General features: G+C 45.9%; 1 protein-coding gene and 1 pseudogene across 2 annotated transcripts in view; one reads left to right on the top strand and one right to left on the bottom strand.

The window, feature by feature from the left end:
* LOC148000872 (disks large homolog 5-like) overlaps positions 1-2,566 on the bottom strand; it is a 39,294-nt gene extending 36,728 nt beyond the window's left edge. The window contains exon 1 of one of the 2 annotated variants that reach the window (XM_087586840.1): positions 2,361-2,566. The gene's annotated coding sequence lies outside the window, so the exon portion shown is untranslated. Of the gene's footprint in view, positions 1-261; positions 1,174-2,360 lie in introns of those variants that run through there. The other variant, XM_087586841.1, reaches the window with a different exon arrangement.
* Positions 383-11,325, top strand: LOC134482256 (polypeptide N-acetylgalactosaminyltransferase 12-like; annotated as a pseudogene).
* The last annotated feature ends 2,862 nt before the right edge of the window (positions 11,326-14,187 follow it).

Below are 14,187 nucleotides of genomic sequence, written 5' to 3'. Positions count from 1 at the left end.
AGACCTTGGATGATGAATATTCTTCTTCCTGAAATGTATAAACCCAGGGTCCAGGCTCCATGTGTGTGACATATAATCCAATTCCCACAATTTTTTCTGTTCCCTAGAGGCCAATATTTCTTTTCCTACACCTTTAAATGTATGCAAGTTGGAGAATGTTGTTTCATGGAGTGTGCCTTGGGAGGAGGAATGGTTTCAATATATTCACCCATGTTTTTTCCTGAAATCTCTGTCTTACAATCCCATTTTGTGCAATGGAACCTCGCTTTTCCTGGCAACATAGGTGCTCACATCTAGGGCAAACATCAAATTGTAAACTTTCTGTCCATTTTTAAAAGTTAAAATCCCCAAAAGTGAGGGACCTGAGACCCAAGCGAGAGCCATGGAGGGGCAGAATGCAGACGTGCTGCTGGCCAAGGAAGAGCAGGAGGAAGCAGAGAAGCTGTAGCACATCATGGTGCACAGGAGCTAGAACTGGAGTTTGACCTGGGCAACCTGCTGGCTTCACTCAGAGGACCTACAGGGTGCTTAACCATCACTTATAACTTGGTATCCGGTGCCCTCATCTGACCACCAAGGGAACTGCATTCAGAGGAACCACAGACAAAAGTCATCCAAAGAACAATTCACCAAAATAAATAAAAACGAATACATTTTTCTTTCAAAAAGACATACAAATGTATGGGCAAGTCAAACAAAACCCAAGGAAACACAAGAAATGAAATATTTCACAACAACCCAAGAGTGCAAGAAACAGCATAAAAACAATCTCTTAACCCTATAATAATTCTATATGTATTTCTTGAAATAGCAGTTGCAGTAAGCAACCAGGCTGCAATGCTCTTATAAGTTCCATAGCCTCATCAACCCTTCGTAACAATCTCCACCTATTTGATTCTTCCTTAATTACAAATATGTGAAAGTTAGAATCCTGCATCTCTCCGTGATCGAACAGTAAACTGTAGCCAATGTAACACTGGCAATCATTAACCACAATCTTTAAGTTTCCCTTATAACACCTGAGCACAGCCATAACTTTGGAAAGCAAAACTCACCCTCCACCAAACCATCTATCATCCAAAATCCAGTCTCTCCAAAACAACAAGTCCATTCCTCATGCTATAAAGTATGACGGCCAAGCCTTGCATATGAACGAACGATGCTGCAGGCTCTAATACCCCAACAAAGAGACATTGCCCTAAATTCTTTTATAAGTCCGGTTTCCATGATAAGAGTTATATTCAAATAGTATCCCAATCTAGACCTGTTCCCCTGGGTTGGCTCATGCCACGTGTTGTCTAGAATGACTCCAGTTTTAAGCCAACTTTCTGTTACCAATGTTACAAATTTTTAACCATACCCAATAACTTAAAAGCCAGTAACCTATAGCCAAGACATGTAGAGCGTATTATACATTTAAAACCAAACAGAAAAAAATGAAGTGATTACACATATCTTTAGTATTTAGATCAAACACCATCTTACTTTTTGTAGCTGTCAGTTTTAAAAGAAGCACCTTATTACCTGTTGAATCCAGTAATCACAATCTAAGATTTTTCTAAGAGAAACAGACATCAGATCCATTACCATAGAAGCTTTGAAGCTGCTGGCACCTTGAAGGCCAGCTAGTGTAGACATTTAGCCAGTCCCCTGGGGAGCTTCCCCAGTGGACAGACCTATGCTCCTAGCTACATTCCTCCATTGAGGCCGGATTCAGTCACAGACAGGCATGACAGTTAACACCAGAGATAACCAGTTATCTAGGATGCAGGGCTCCAAAGGTCAATTGAAACGGATTTTATTTATTTGTTTCTTTCTTGAAAGGACTTAAAACTAAAACAAGGGGGGAATCAACCAGCATTTAAATTTTCACCATTTTTTTCTCTTAAACATGAAACACAAAACATTCAAGCAACGAGAAGCAAAAACCCAGACAGCTTGGTGCACCAAGGACAGACAATAGACATAGAGGGAAGGAGCTAGATGGTGTCCCACCAAAAGGTCCCAGATATCGTACTTAAAGGACCCAGAACCAGAGATAAGCACTTCTCCAATAGGAGCCAGCAAGAGCCAGGACGTCTGCCCCCCTCCTTCTGTCCCCAGGAGAGCTCCAAAAAAGCTTAAGCTCATTTTCCTTCTTTCACCAAAGCATCTGTGGAGAGTCCAGAAGGACTGTTTTTCTCTTAAACCCATTTTCTCTCTTGTCTAGGGTATAAACGGTCTCTAGTCAGGGTCAAAAGACTAAAAGCATCTATGATAATTGACATCACTTCTTTAGGTTTTAGCATAACTCTAAAGAACACATACACAAAAAACATCTTATCATCATTACCTTGTCGCTTTTTACAAGGTTTACTCACCACTAGCCCAAATCTTTATTTTTCGTTGCACATGATTTCAATTCTGGTGGTCCTTCTGGATCTTGATTACTGAGGCCTTTTGTGGCCCATTTTCCCCACTATATCCCTCCTTTTTCACCGGCCGGATTCCTGGGATGATCTCATTGAGTTGTCCTCTCCAATCCCAGTGGAACCTCCATTTGGGACTCCTGCATCATTACCACACTAGAACCGGTCGTGGGCCTGCGAGAAAGCCGTCCAGGCTTTACTGAGATTTCCTTACACACAAGAGGCAAAAGCAGTGGGAAAGTACTAGACACGTCTCAAGGTACCAGGTGGAAGACCCCAACCAGGAACCAGGAAATAACATCCTGGAAAGTCCCCACCCCAAAACAGGGGCCAAGAGCAGCTGTCAAGGTCATCAACAACCTCTGGCCACAGCAGGCTGAAAGGCTCAGCCAGGGGGAAGGGAAACACCCCAGGGTAGGGCCCAACACTTGTGTTTATAGCAAGATAAAAAGAGAGTTTTTTACAGAAAACATCAACTGCAAATCGTATTCAGTAAGTTAGGGTTAGTATTTGGTTTATTTTAGTAGTGGGACACTGTGTGTCATTATTTTCTCATATGTTCACTGAAGTGTCACACCTTACACGGTAAATGTGTTAATGCTGAAAGAAAGGTAGGTTCACAGAGTGCTACACCAATCACAGTACACTAGGCATGTCTTGTTCCATTTTGTCTTTTATTGGATATTTTTTATTTACATTTCAAATGTTATTCCCTTTCCTGGTTTCCCAAACATAAGTCCCCTATTGAATCCCCCTTCCATTCTTCTATAAGGGTTTTCCCCTGCCCGTCTGCCCACCTTCCTCCCCTCCATATTCTCCTACACTGGAAGGTCCAACCTTGGCAGGATCAAGGGCTTCTCCTTCCATTGGTGCCCAACAAGGCCATCCTCTGCTACATATGCAGCTGGAGCCCTGGGTCAGTCCATGTACAGTCTTTGGGTAGTGGTTTAATCCCTGAAAGCTCTTGGTTGGCATTGTTGTTCTTATGTGGTTGCAAGCCCCTTCAGCTCTTCGAATCTTTTCTCTAATTCCCCAACGGGGATCCTGCTTTCAGCTCAGTGGTTTGCTGCTAGCGTTGGCCTCTGTATTTGACATGCTCTGGCTGTGCCTCTCAGGAGACAGCTACATCTGACTCCTGTCAGCATGTACTTCTTAGCTTTATCAATCTTATCTAGTTTTGGTGGTCATATATATGGGCTGTATACCAATGTGAGGCAGTCTCTGCTCCAAACTTTGCTTCCATACCCCCTCCTGTGAATGCTTTTGTTCCCCCATTTAAGAAAGAGTGAAGCATGTGCACTTTGGTTGTTCTTCTTGAGATTCATTTTGTCTGTGGATTGTAGCTTGTATAATTTAAGCTTTTGGGCTAATATCCACTTATCAGTGAGTGAATACCATGTTTGTTTTCCTGTGATTGGGTTACCTCACTCAGGATGATATTTTCTAGTTCAATCCATTTGCCTATGAGTTTCATGATGTCATCGTTTTTGATAGCTGAGTAGTAGTCCATTGTGTAGATGTACCACATTTCCCTTATCTATTCCTCTGTTGAAGGGGATCTGGGTTCTTTCCAGCTTCTGGCTATTATAAATAAGGCTGCTGTGAACATAGTGGAGCACGTGTCCTTTTGCATGTTGGAGCATCTTTTGGGAATATGCCCAGGAGTGATATAGCTGGGTCCTCAGGCACTGCAATGTCCAATTTTCTGAGGAACCTCCAAACTGATTTTCAGAATGGTTGTACCAGTTTGGAATCCCACCAACAATGGAGGGGTGGTCCTCTTTCTCCACATCCTCACCAGCATCTGTTGCCATCTGAGTTTTTGGTCTTAGCCATTCTGACTGGTGTGAGGTGGAACTCAGGGTTGTTTTGATTTGCATTTCCCTGATGACTAAAGATGTTGAGCATTTCTTTAGGTGCTTCTCAGGAATTCGATATTCCTCAGCTGGGAATTCTTTGTTTAGCTTTGTACCCCATTTTTAATAGGGTTCTTTGGCTCTCTGCAGTCTACCTAGTTGAGTTCTTTATAGATTTTGGATATGAGCCCTGTATCAAATAAAGCATTGGTAAAGAATCTTTTCCTAATCTGTTGGTTGCTGTTTTGTCCTAATGACAGTGTCCTTTACCTTACAGAAGCTTTGCAGTTTTATGAGATCCCGTTTGTTGATTCTTGATCTTAGAGCATAAGTCATTGGTGTTTTGTTCAGGAAATTTTCCGCAGCGCCTATGTGATTGAGACTCTTCTTCATGGATTCTTCTAAATAGTAAGCAGAACTTACACTATGACTTCTGCAGTTGATGGTTTCTATACAAAACATTGTGTTTTTTGCTCTATAGAAATGGCCTCAGTCTGAGATATGTAAAGTTACCTGAATAGGGGAATCAGATGAGGAACGCTGTCCCGGGTACCAGCACAGAGAGGACCACACAGGCTTGCTCAGTTCATTGTATTTTCTCTAGCATCTATGTTACATTAATTTGAGCAATAACAAATTATACTGCACTCTCTGAAATGTAGTAGTGATGATATGGTAAAATAATGATGTAGGGTGTAACCCTAACATCGCTCATCAAACCCTGTTGTTCTCTGGGAGGAAGTTTGTGGAGTTTGCCAAGGAGCCAAGGTGGGTGCCTGGGAGGAGAGATAAACCTCTATGAGTGTCCTCGTGGGGAGTGGGAGCTCCAGTTGATGTCTCCCTAAACTCCCCTGGGTTGGTCTTCTTCTGCTGGTTCACACCCCTCACCCCCTCACTGGTAAAGCTGCTCTGGCCCTCCCCTCCCCCTCCATCTCTCATGCTGCATGGGCTGAGCTCCCAGTGTTGGCCTCCTTTTCATCCTGCTGATGCTGGCTGCAGTCCTGTGTCCTGTTCCCCATTGGTACACTCTCTCCTGCCTGCTGCAGGAGACGAAACATTTGTTAAAGGCTCAGAAAATTTCTCTTCTTTTTAGTATTGTTTTCATTGGTGTGTGTGTGTGTGTGTGTGTGTGTGTGTGTGTGTGTGTGTGTGCATGCACACAGGTGCACTCGTGTGCAGGAGAGAGGACAACCTTGAGTGTCAAGTTAGGGATGCCATCTACATGGTCTCCTGCTGGCTTAGAATTTACTTGCCACATAGTCTAGACTGCTGGCCAGAAAGTCCTCGGGAACTCACTGCCTCTCTTGGTTTTGTCTTTTTGTTTTTGATTTTGTTTTTTGTTGTTTTCAACATGAGTTCTGCGAATCCACCTACGGTCCTAATGCTAGCAAAGCACATTCTTTATTGGTTGACCCATCTCCTCAGTCCTATAGATTATGTATGTATGTATGTATGTATGTATGTATGTATGTATGTATTTATTTATTTTTGAGGCAGGGTCTCAATGGGTAGCCCTAGCTTTCTTGGAATCTGCAGTGTAGACTGGGCTATCCTCAGACCCACAGAGATCCACCTGCTTTTGTCTCCTGAGTGCCAGGATTAAAGTTGCGTAACACCTGGCCTGTCCACTTACAAGCCTTTTTTCTTCTTTTATCATATCCAGATTATTTTCAAATTCTGTCTGCACATATAAGTTCTAGCCTTTTATCCTTTGCTTAACTCTGTGTCATAACTCACAGAGCCAGCAGTGAGCCTGCAATGCAGCAGATGTGTGAGCCTCCTTTCTCTGAGGTGACTTGTGGGCCAGCCGGATGCTGCAGGGTTCATTAACTTGGACCGGGATTGCATGACTACGGTGAGTGGTTACACATACTTTGCAGTAACATTTCTTTCATGATCCTATGGATGAAAATGTTTGGAGACATATAGAAGTTCTATGATTGGAACCAAATCATCTGTCTGTAAAGCCTCAAAAATGTTTTGTACACTCTCCCTCCAGATTAGAGACTTAGAGGCCTCCTATGGGCAGGGCTACTTTGTTGGGAGGGTTAAAAGGAGGACAGTTTATGTTATGGAACTGGTTACATAGTTTAACTGAACTTGACTTAACTTTGTACATGGTATCTGTGTATAATTTCACATTTTTTCTAGATTTCCCAGTTCTGGTGAGTCATGATTTTTTAGTTTCCTCATTTTCTGTTGGTATTTTTCCCCTTTCATTACAGATTGTGTTACTTTGGATACAATCGCTGGGACTTTGAATTAGTTTGTCTAAAGGTTTCTCTATCTTACTGAGGTTTTCAAAGAACCGGTTCTTGGTTTTCTTGATTCTTTGTATCTTTCTCTGTGTTTCTATTTCTTTTTCTTAATCTTTAATACTGCATAACATTTTCTTTTAAAATACAGTCTCTTCTGAGGCAGACAGACCTTAACTACAGAGCATCATCAGACAGGAGATAAACAGGATGTACAAGATACAGCAGAATGAGGTAGAAATGTGTTACAACCCAGAGAGGATCCCAAACCAATGTTAGCAGAGGGATGGAGGGCCAGTGTGCCCTCCCCTGTGCTCTGTCCCTGGATTCTTTGCTATGACCCCAACATTGCTAGGGCTCAACCTGCCCTGCCATTCTGCCCTGCCATCCTGCCCCATGCTCGTGGGGTAGGTGCTGCCGCTGGGGACTATATTCTTGTGAAAAGCTTCCAAACCTGGAAACAGAAAGAGCCCAGCAAAGCAAGTGTGGGGACCTTAGGTACTGGTCCATTATCTCTTACCTAGCCCCTTGTGATGCTGCTGCCTGAAAGGACAGCTGGGTTCCCAACCTCACTTCCCTGCCCTGGTATCCCCACCCCCACCCCAAGATCTTAGAGATTCCCCTACTCTGTGCCCCATGGAGGGTCATCTGCAGCATCACTCGAGGCTACTTTGAGGTATCCAGTCCTGCACTTGGTTGGCTGGCTCCAAGGAGTGGCTTGCAGAGAACAAACATGAAGGGGACACAGCAACTCCCCTGTTCACCCTCCTCTGCTCACATCTGCCCTCAGCACTCCGCCCCTGCCATGTCTCTCATGGCAGCCTGAGCATCCAGAAAATGACGGGTAGGAGCTGTAGGGGCAAAGCAGGGAGGTTAAGGTGGGACAAAGATGGGGGGAGGGGGTCCTTTCTTGCACCAAAGATTGTGAAATGGCCTGAGGGGCCAAGGAGGTGAAGCCTTGTCAAGAGAAGGAGCAGGAGGGATGTGGTTTGCAGAGAAGGGCTCTGGACCAGAATCATAGGAAAACACCCAGTTCCCTCCAGGCCCTCCAGGTCTAGCCAGACCCAGCACTCCACAGGGACAAGTAGACATCCCCACATAGAGACACAGAAACCTTTCCAGGGCACTGCTCTGCCTTGTCACAGGTGGCCTGGGTCCTAGTAATCAATAGTTTGCCCAGCCAGACTTGTGGCCAGATCACATTCATGCCTGAGGAAATCCTCTTAGCTTTTTATTGAGCATCTCTGACAGAACCTACTTTCAGTCACATAGCCTGAGAACCTTCTGCCTGGGTCATCTCTAAGGCAGGAAATGGACAAGAGTACCCCAACTCTCTGGAAGGTTTGCAGACCACTGGAAGCTGAGGACTGGGGCCCAAGGTGGAGAATGGCAAGAAAGCAGCAAGCCCCTTCCTCTGGGGCCTCTGACCCATCCTCACCTCTTGCTTGCAAGCTAGTCCTGGGGAGGAAGCTCTTAGATACATTGTTTCTATCACTGGAACAGCAGTATGGGGCTCATGTCTGGTCTTCCTCATTAGCCCAAACCTCTCTGGTCTGGGAGAATCTACTCCCCAGGGACGGGGCTTGTGGTAATAGGAGAGCAGCCAAACTCAAACACTCTTTCTGAGGTCAGTTTCTTCCTGAATTGTCAAAATAAAACAAAACACATCAAATACAAAATACATATTACAAAAATAAGAGACCTAAATTATTAAGCAACCTGCATTTCTGGGACTTCCCCTAAAAAAAAAATGAACAAACCAAAGAGCAAAACAAAAGCCTTCTTTGGGTAGTTTTTATCCTTGTCCCACCCCTAAGACCCCAAGATATCAGGTGGGTAGGGTACAGAGGAGGCCTGGGGTACCTGGTCCACCTTTCTCAGCCTCCAGGCAAAAAGAACTTCTGCCAAGAGTCTCTGCAGTGTTAATCAGAACAATGAGGGAGGGTGGGTTAAAGCACAGCGTCAGGGAGACACAGGGTGAGGCAGAGACAGAAGCAGAGGGTGATAGATGGGGGTGGGAAGGAGGAGCTGAAAAGGAAGGGGTAAGTGACAAAACCCTGAGGAGGAAACTAGGCCAGTACTGAGAAAGTAGAATGGGAAAGGAGGGTGTGGCCCAGAGGACAAGAGACAGAGGTTAAGGAGAGAGAGTAAGAGTTCCTTAGGCCCCGATGCCAACTCATGTCAGGTGTGCCTGGTCTGCCCAGCAGAGATGGCGAACCTCCCGTCCACAATAAATAGGAAAAACTTGAGTCCACCGGCGCTTATGGCATCAATCTGCAGGCAATTTCCTTCCCATTTAAAAAAAAAAATCCACCAGGAGAGCCTTTCTTCTCCCACCCCACATTCATCACTCCTTTGGCCAAAGACATCTCCACCTCAGTCCCCCCACGCCCCAGGCAGAGTTGACTTCCTCTGCCACCCTCAGTGTCAGGACCCATACAGTTTGTCCCACTCAAATAATGAATACAGCTCCTTGGGAGGAGCCCGAGGGCCCACCTTGGCTAGAGCAGCCTCCATGTCTTTGTAGGAGAGGGACCTGTGCACTCTGGAGAGGCTGGCCTGGGCTGCTGCCTGCTGACACAACTGCCCCAGCTCACCCCAAAGAAGCCCTGGGTGCCCTGCACTAAGCGGCCAGCTCCAGCTCCCTCAGAGCACAGCAAAGGCTGCCTGCAGGAGGTGCACGCCCTTGACAGGGCAGGAGGCCACCAGGCCTTTTCCCATAGGCTCAGCAGAGTGGCACCAAGCTGGGTGGCAAGGCAGTGCCCCAGCAGCGCCTTGCATCAGCCGCGGGACCTGAAGAACAGCACCATCCGCGGAGGGTGCCCTGACCCGCCATGTCTAACCAATGCACCAGGCGCCCACAGTCCACCATCCTGCCACTCTCCAGCTCCAGCGCCCCGGGTCCACTCCTTTGGCGGGCTCCCCTGACAGCTCCGGGAAGCCTCTGTGCCTGGCAGGAACACGCTCTGCAAACTTGTCACAGGGCTCCAGCTGCGGGTTGTAGGCAGGGGAGCCGGGGACCTTGAGAGCACCGCTGCTGCCATCCTCTGTCGCCCCGGGTGGCTTTGCTTTCTCCCAACACTGGACATCTTCTGAGGTGGGCTACTACCCTTACTTGCGGTAGCGGGTCTCCGCGCCCTCGTCCACCCCCTTGTGCTTCAGCAAAACTCCATGGGCTGGAAGCCGTAGGGCGTGGACTGGGGTGGCATGGGCACAGGCAGGGGCGTGGGCCTTGCCCAGAGGGTAAGTAGGGCGTGAGCAGCAAGGCAGGTGGTGCGATTGCGCATCTTAGCTGGGCTAAGCAGCATAGCCGGCCACCAGGTAGTTAGTTGTAGAGTGGCGCTGAGGGCCCATAGCTGGTTGGCACCACTGGAGGTAGGAGTGCAGCCCTGAGCCCTGTGCTTGTCTGAGCACTTTACCAGGACGCCAGGTTCCCGCTTCCGTGGCCTGCGGGTATGATTATGATAACCTGCCCAAGACATCCGTTGTCATAGCATTTTATAATGAAGCCTGGTCCACACTCCTTCAGACAGTTTACAGTGTTCTTGAGACTTCCCCTGATATCCTGCTGGAGGAGGTCATTCTGGTAGATGACTACAGTGACAGAGATCACCTGAAGGAGCCCCTGGCCAAGAGCTGTCACAGCTGCCCTAGGTGTACCTGATCCCTGGTAGCAAGAGAGGGCCTAGTGCAAGCCGGCTACTGGGAGCCTCTGGGGCCAGGGGCGAAGTGCTGAGGTTTCTGGACTGTCACTGTGACTGTCATGAGGGGTGGCTGGAGTCTGCTGCAGAGGATCCACGAGAAGGAGTCGGCCGTGGTGTGCCCGGTTATCGATGTCATTGACTGGAACACCTCTGAGTACCTGGGCAACTCCGGAGAGCCCCAGATTGGAGGCTTTGACTGGCGCCTAGTATTCACGTGGCACGTGGTCCCTTGGCGGGAGCGGAAGTTGATGCGGACTCCTATTGACATTATCAGGTCTCCAACTATGGCTGGGGGACTGTTTGTTGTGAGTAAGAGATATTTTGAATACCTGGGGTCTTATGATACCGGAATGGAAGTCTGGGGAGGAGAAAACCTTGAATTCTCCTTTAGGATCTGGCAATGTGGTGACTCTCTGGAAACACACCCTTACTCCCACGTGGGCCACGTCTTCCCTAAGCAAGCTCCCTATTCACGCAGCAAGGCTCTAGCCAACAGTGTCCGAGCTGCAGAAGTGTGGACGGATGAACTTAAAGAACTCTACCACCACCGAAATCCCCAGCCCGCCTGGAACCCTCTGGGGAGCTGACAGAGAGAAAGAAGCTTCAGCCCAAGCTCCAGTGTGAAGACTTAAAGCGGTTCCTGGCTACACTGTACCCAGAACTGCATGTGCCAGAGGACAGGCCTGGTTTCTTCGGGAAGCTTGAGAACAGAGGACTACGGGGGTACTGCCTGGACTATAATCCTCCCAGTGAAAACAATGTGGAAGGCCACCAGGTCCTTTTGTACCTCTGCCACGGGATGGGTCAGAACCAGTTTTTCGAGTGTACATCCCGGCAAGAAATACGGTATAACACCCGCCAGCCCCAGGTCTGCATAGCAGTGGAGGAAGGGAAGGATCCTTATCCCGGGTCTCTGGAAAGATACCGTTCCAGAGAATCAAGAGTTCATCCTACAGGAGGACCGCACCTTAGTCTACAAGCAGAGCGGGAAATGTGTGGAGGCCACAGAGGAGGAGTTCAACTCTGCCTTTGCTCCGAACTTGCGAGACTGTAGCAACTCAGACACAGCCAGAGGTGGTGCTTCAAGGAGCGCATGTCATAGTGCTCGGCCTTGTCAGGGAAGGAGCCCACCGCGGCCGGGGGCTGTGTGCCCAGTGAGAGGGACAAAGTACGTGGTTGTCATCTGTGAATGTGTTGGACTCCACAACAATGTGAATTATATTTGTACAGATTTGGAAAACTTTAAAAATGTCTTCCAGTATCCCGTTTTCTAAGGGCCGTCCTAAGATGCTGCCTTTGGTATTTGGGAAGCTTAATGCACGATGTGCATTTTACCCATGGTGCCTTTTATTCTCATTAGCAGAAAGGGGAAATATTTTACTTTGTTACTTACGAAGCTTCCCGGGTGTTTAGTATACTTGACACAAACTGGTAATACCTCAAATGTCGACTGGTAATACCTCAATGTCATCAAGTTAGAGTTCTCTCAGGGGGATGAGATGGACACTAGAAATACTGTCTTGATTTCGTTTGGTGTGAGTGGGTGGGACAGTCTAGATTTATACAAGAAAGAATGCTTTTTGCTTATGTGCTGATGCCACAGTCAAACCTCCATCATAACGCTCAGACTGACCCAAACAGGCTCACCATCTCTGAAAGCTCAAAGAAAGAATATGGTTTGCCAAGGTCCTACAAACTTGCGAGTGTACATTTCCAGCAATGTCTAGTGGGAGGATGTCTAGTGACTTAGGAGGACTTAACGACTGTGACTGAAAAAAGCATTCAGATCATTTCTAGTTTTTAATCAAAGGACAGTTCCAGGGAGAAACGTAATGTTCTACATGAAACTCAACTTTAAAGTTTTTCCCTAAATAATATTTGATTGTTTAATAATATTATCTATAATAGTATTTGGTTATAGATATAATTATTAAAATAGTATCTGATTATTGAGAGTTTGTCATGAAGCAGCTACTCTGGCCATGCTGGACAATCCTGATGTCTCAGTGGCTCTAGATCAGCTACAGTGACCTGAGGGTGTGGGTCCCTGGCTAGAGTGCCTGCCTACCACGTATGGAGCCCTGGGTTAAGTTCCCAGAACCCCATTTACAGAAATCAGCTTGTCGGCACACCCCTAATCCCTGCACTTGGGAAGTGGAGGCAGGAGAATCAGAAGGTTAGGGTTATCACTGGCCACACAGAGAGTTTGAGGTGAGGCTGCGCTACATGAGACCCTGTCTCAGGACATCATCAGTCAGAAGGTAGACTTCGGACCTTATTTTTGTCCCGGTCAATTGCGAAAACACAAGTGAGATTGATAAAAAGCGTCACTGCATTTCTCCAAAAAAAAAAAAAAAATCTTGGCATAACTCAAACCGAGCAAGTGAAAAACCATATGGCAAGAAATAGAAGTCTCTTAGGAATGAAGTGAAAGAGGACCTCAGAGGATGGGAGGTTTCCTGTGTTCATGGATCATCGTGAAGGAGCATGGTTAAAAAAAAGGTCATCTAAACAAAAGCAGTCTCCAGATTAAAAAATCTCCATCAAAATGCAACTCAATTCTTCACAAAAAAGAAAAAGAAAAAGAAAAAGAAAGAAAGAATGGCCCAAACAATTCTCAATAATATAAGAACTTCGGCGCGAATCGCCATTTCGGCATGAAGATGTACTGCAGAGAAACAGTGAGAAAAAGCTTAGTGGTGATGGTAACACAGACAGGTGGAGGAGTGAACTAGAATTGAAGACCCTTAAATAAACCCACACACCTATCTATGATCACTTGATCTTTGATGATGATTCCAAAACAACTGAATGGAAAACAGAAAGCATTTTAAGAAATGACGCTACCTTCAGTGGTGGTCTGCATGTAGCAGAGTGCAAATTGATCCATTTCCATTTCTTTCTACAAATTTCAAGTCCAAGTGGATCAAGGACATTAACATAAACCCAGATCTGCAGAAGCTAATAGAAGGGAGAGTGTTGGACAGTGCCTAGAACACATTTGCATATTAATAATATATTTATGTTTTCAACAGAGATTTTGACATATGTCTCCATAAGGACCAGATATACATTGTCTGTTACTTATATTAACTGAAGATTGAACTCCATAATTTTTGTGACTCACTTTTATTGAAATTTCACATAGATGAACCCAATCGATATTTTATCTTCTGTCCTTGCACCCATAATAAATCTTTAGTTACCTTGATAAAAATTTTGAAAAAATAATTTGTATTTTTACTCCATTAGGCTTTAATTCACTGCCTCAAATGACCCTCAATATCAGCTGTCCCTCTCTATGTTCCCTCCACTGCCGCCCTCTCCCTGTCTCTTCACATTCAACATTCCTGTCCTGACACTGTCCCTCAGCATCCATGAGTGAACTTGTACTTCCCTAAATGGGGACAGTCTGGCCCACATCCCTAGACCCTCACACTAAACTGATCACACAGTTACACAGGTGGAAGAGTTAACATTCAGATTACAGTGAATACGAATCCCATTTGTCCTCATTGATCTGGATCACCTCATCCAGGATGATTTTACAAGATCCATTCATTGTCCTGAAAATCACATGCTTTCCTTTTTCCTTTTGTAGTTATTGATCAGCGATCCTGTCTGGAAATGCACCATGCTTTCTTTATGCACTCATCTTGTAAGGGACCACTTGAATATTTCCAAATTCTGAATATTATAAGAGAGCGTCACGGAACATGGTGGAGAAAGGGTGTCTATACTAGGATGAGTTAACATTAGGATATATGCCTTGATGTTGTATCTTGAGGTTTACCCATTACCACCTTCCTGAAGAAACTGCATACTGATTTCCAAAGTTGCTACAGAAATTTGCATTGCCACCAGGAGAATCTCAATGTTCCCCTTGCTCCGTAATCCAGTAAAAGTAAATTCTCTTATGTGTTACTAAACTAAGTTATTCTGAAAGGTATGAAAACAGATCTCA

This window comes from Rattus norvegicus, chromosome 15 (assembly GCF_021556685.1).
Source record: "Rattus norvegicus strain SHRSP/BbbUtx chromosome 15, alternate assembly SHRSP_T2T, whole genome shotgun sequence".
In the NCBI taxonomy this organism is placed as follows: Eukaryota; Metazoa; Chordata; class Mammalia; order Rodentia; family Muridae; genus Rattus; species Rattus norvegicus.
The sequence above is the reverse complement of the archived record's forward strand: the minus strand, read 5'-3'. Positions and strand labels throughout refer to the sequence as shown.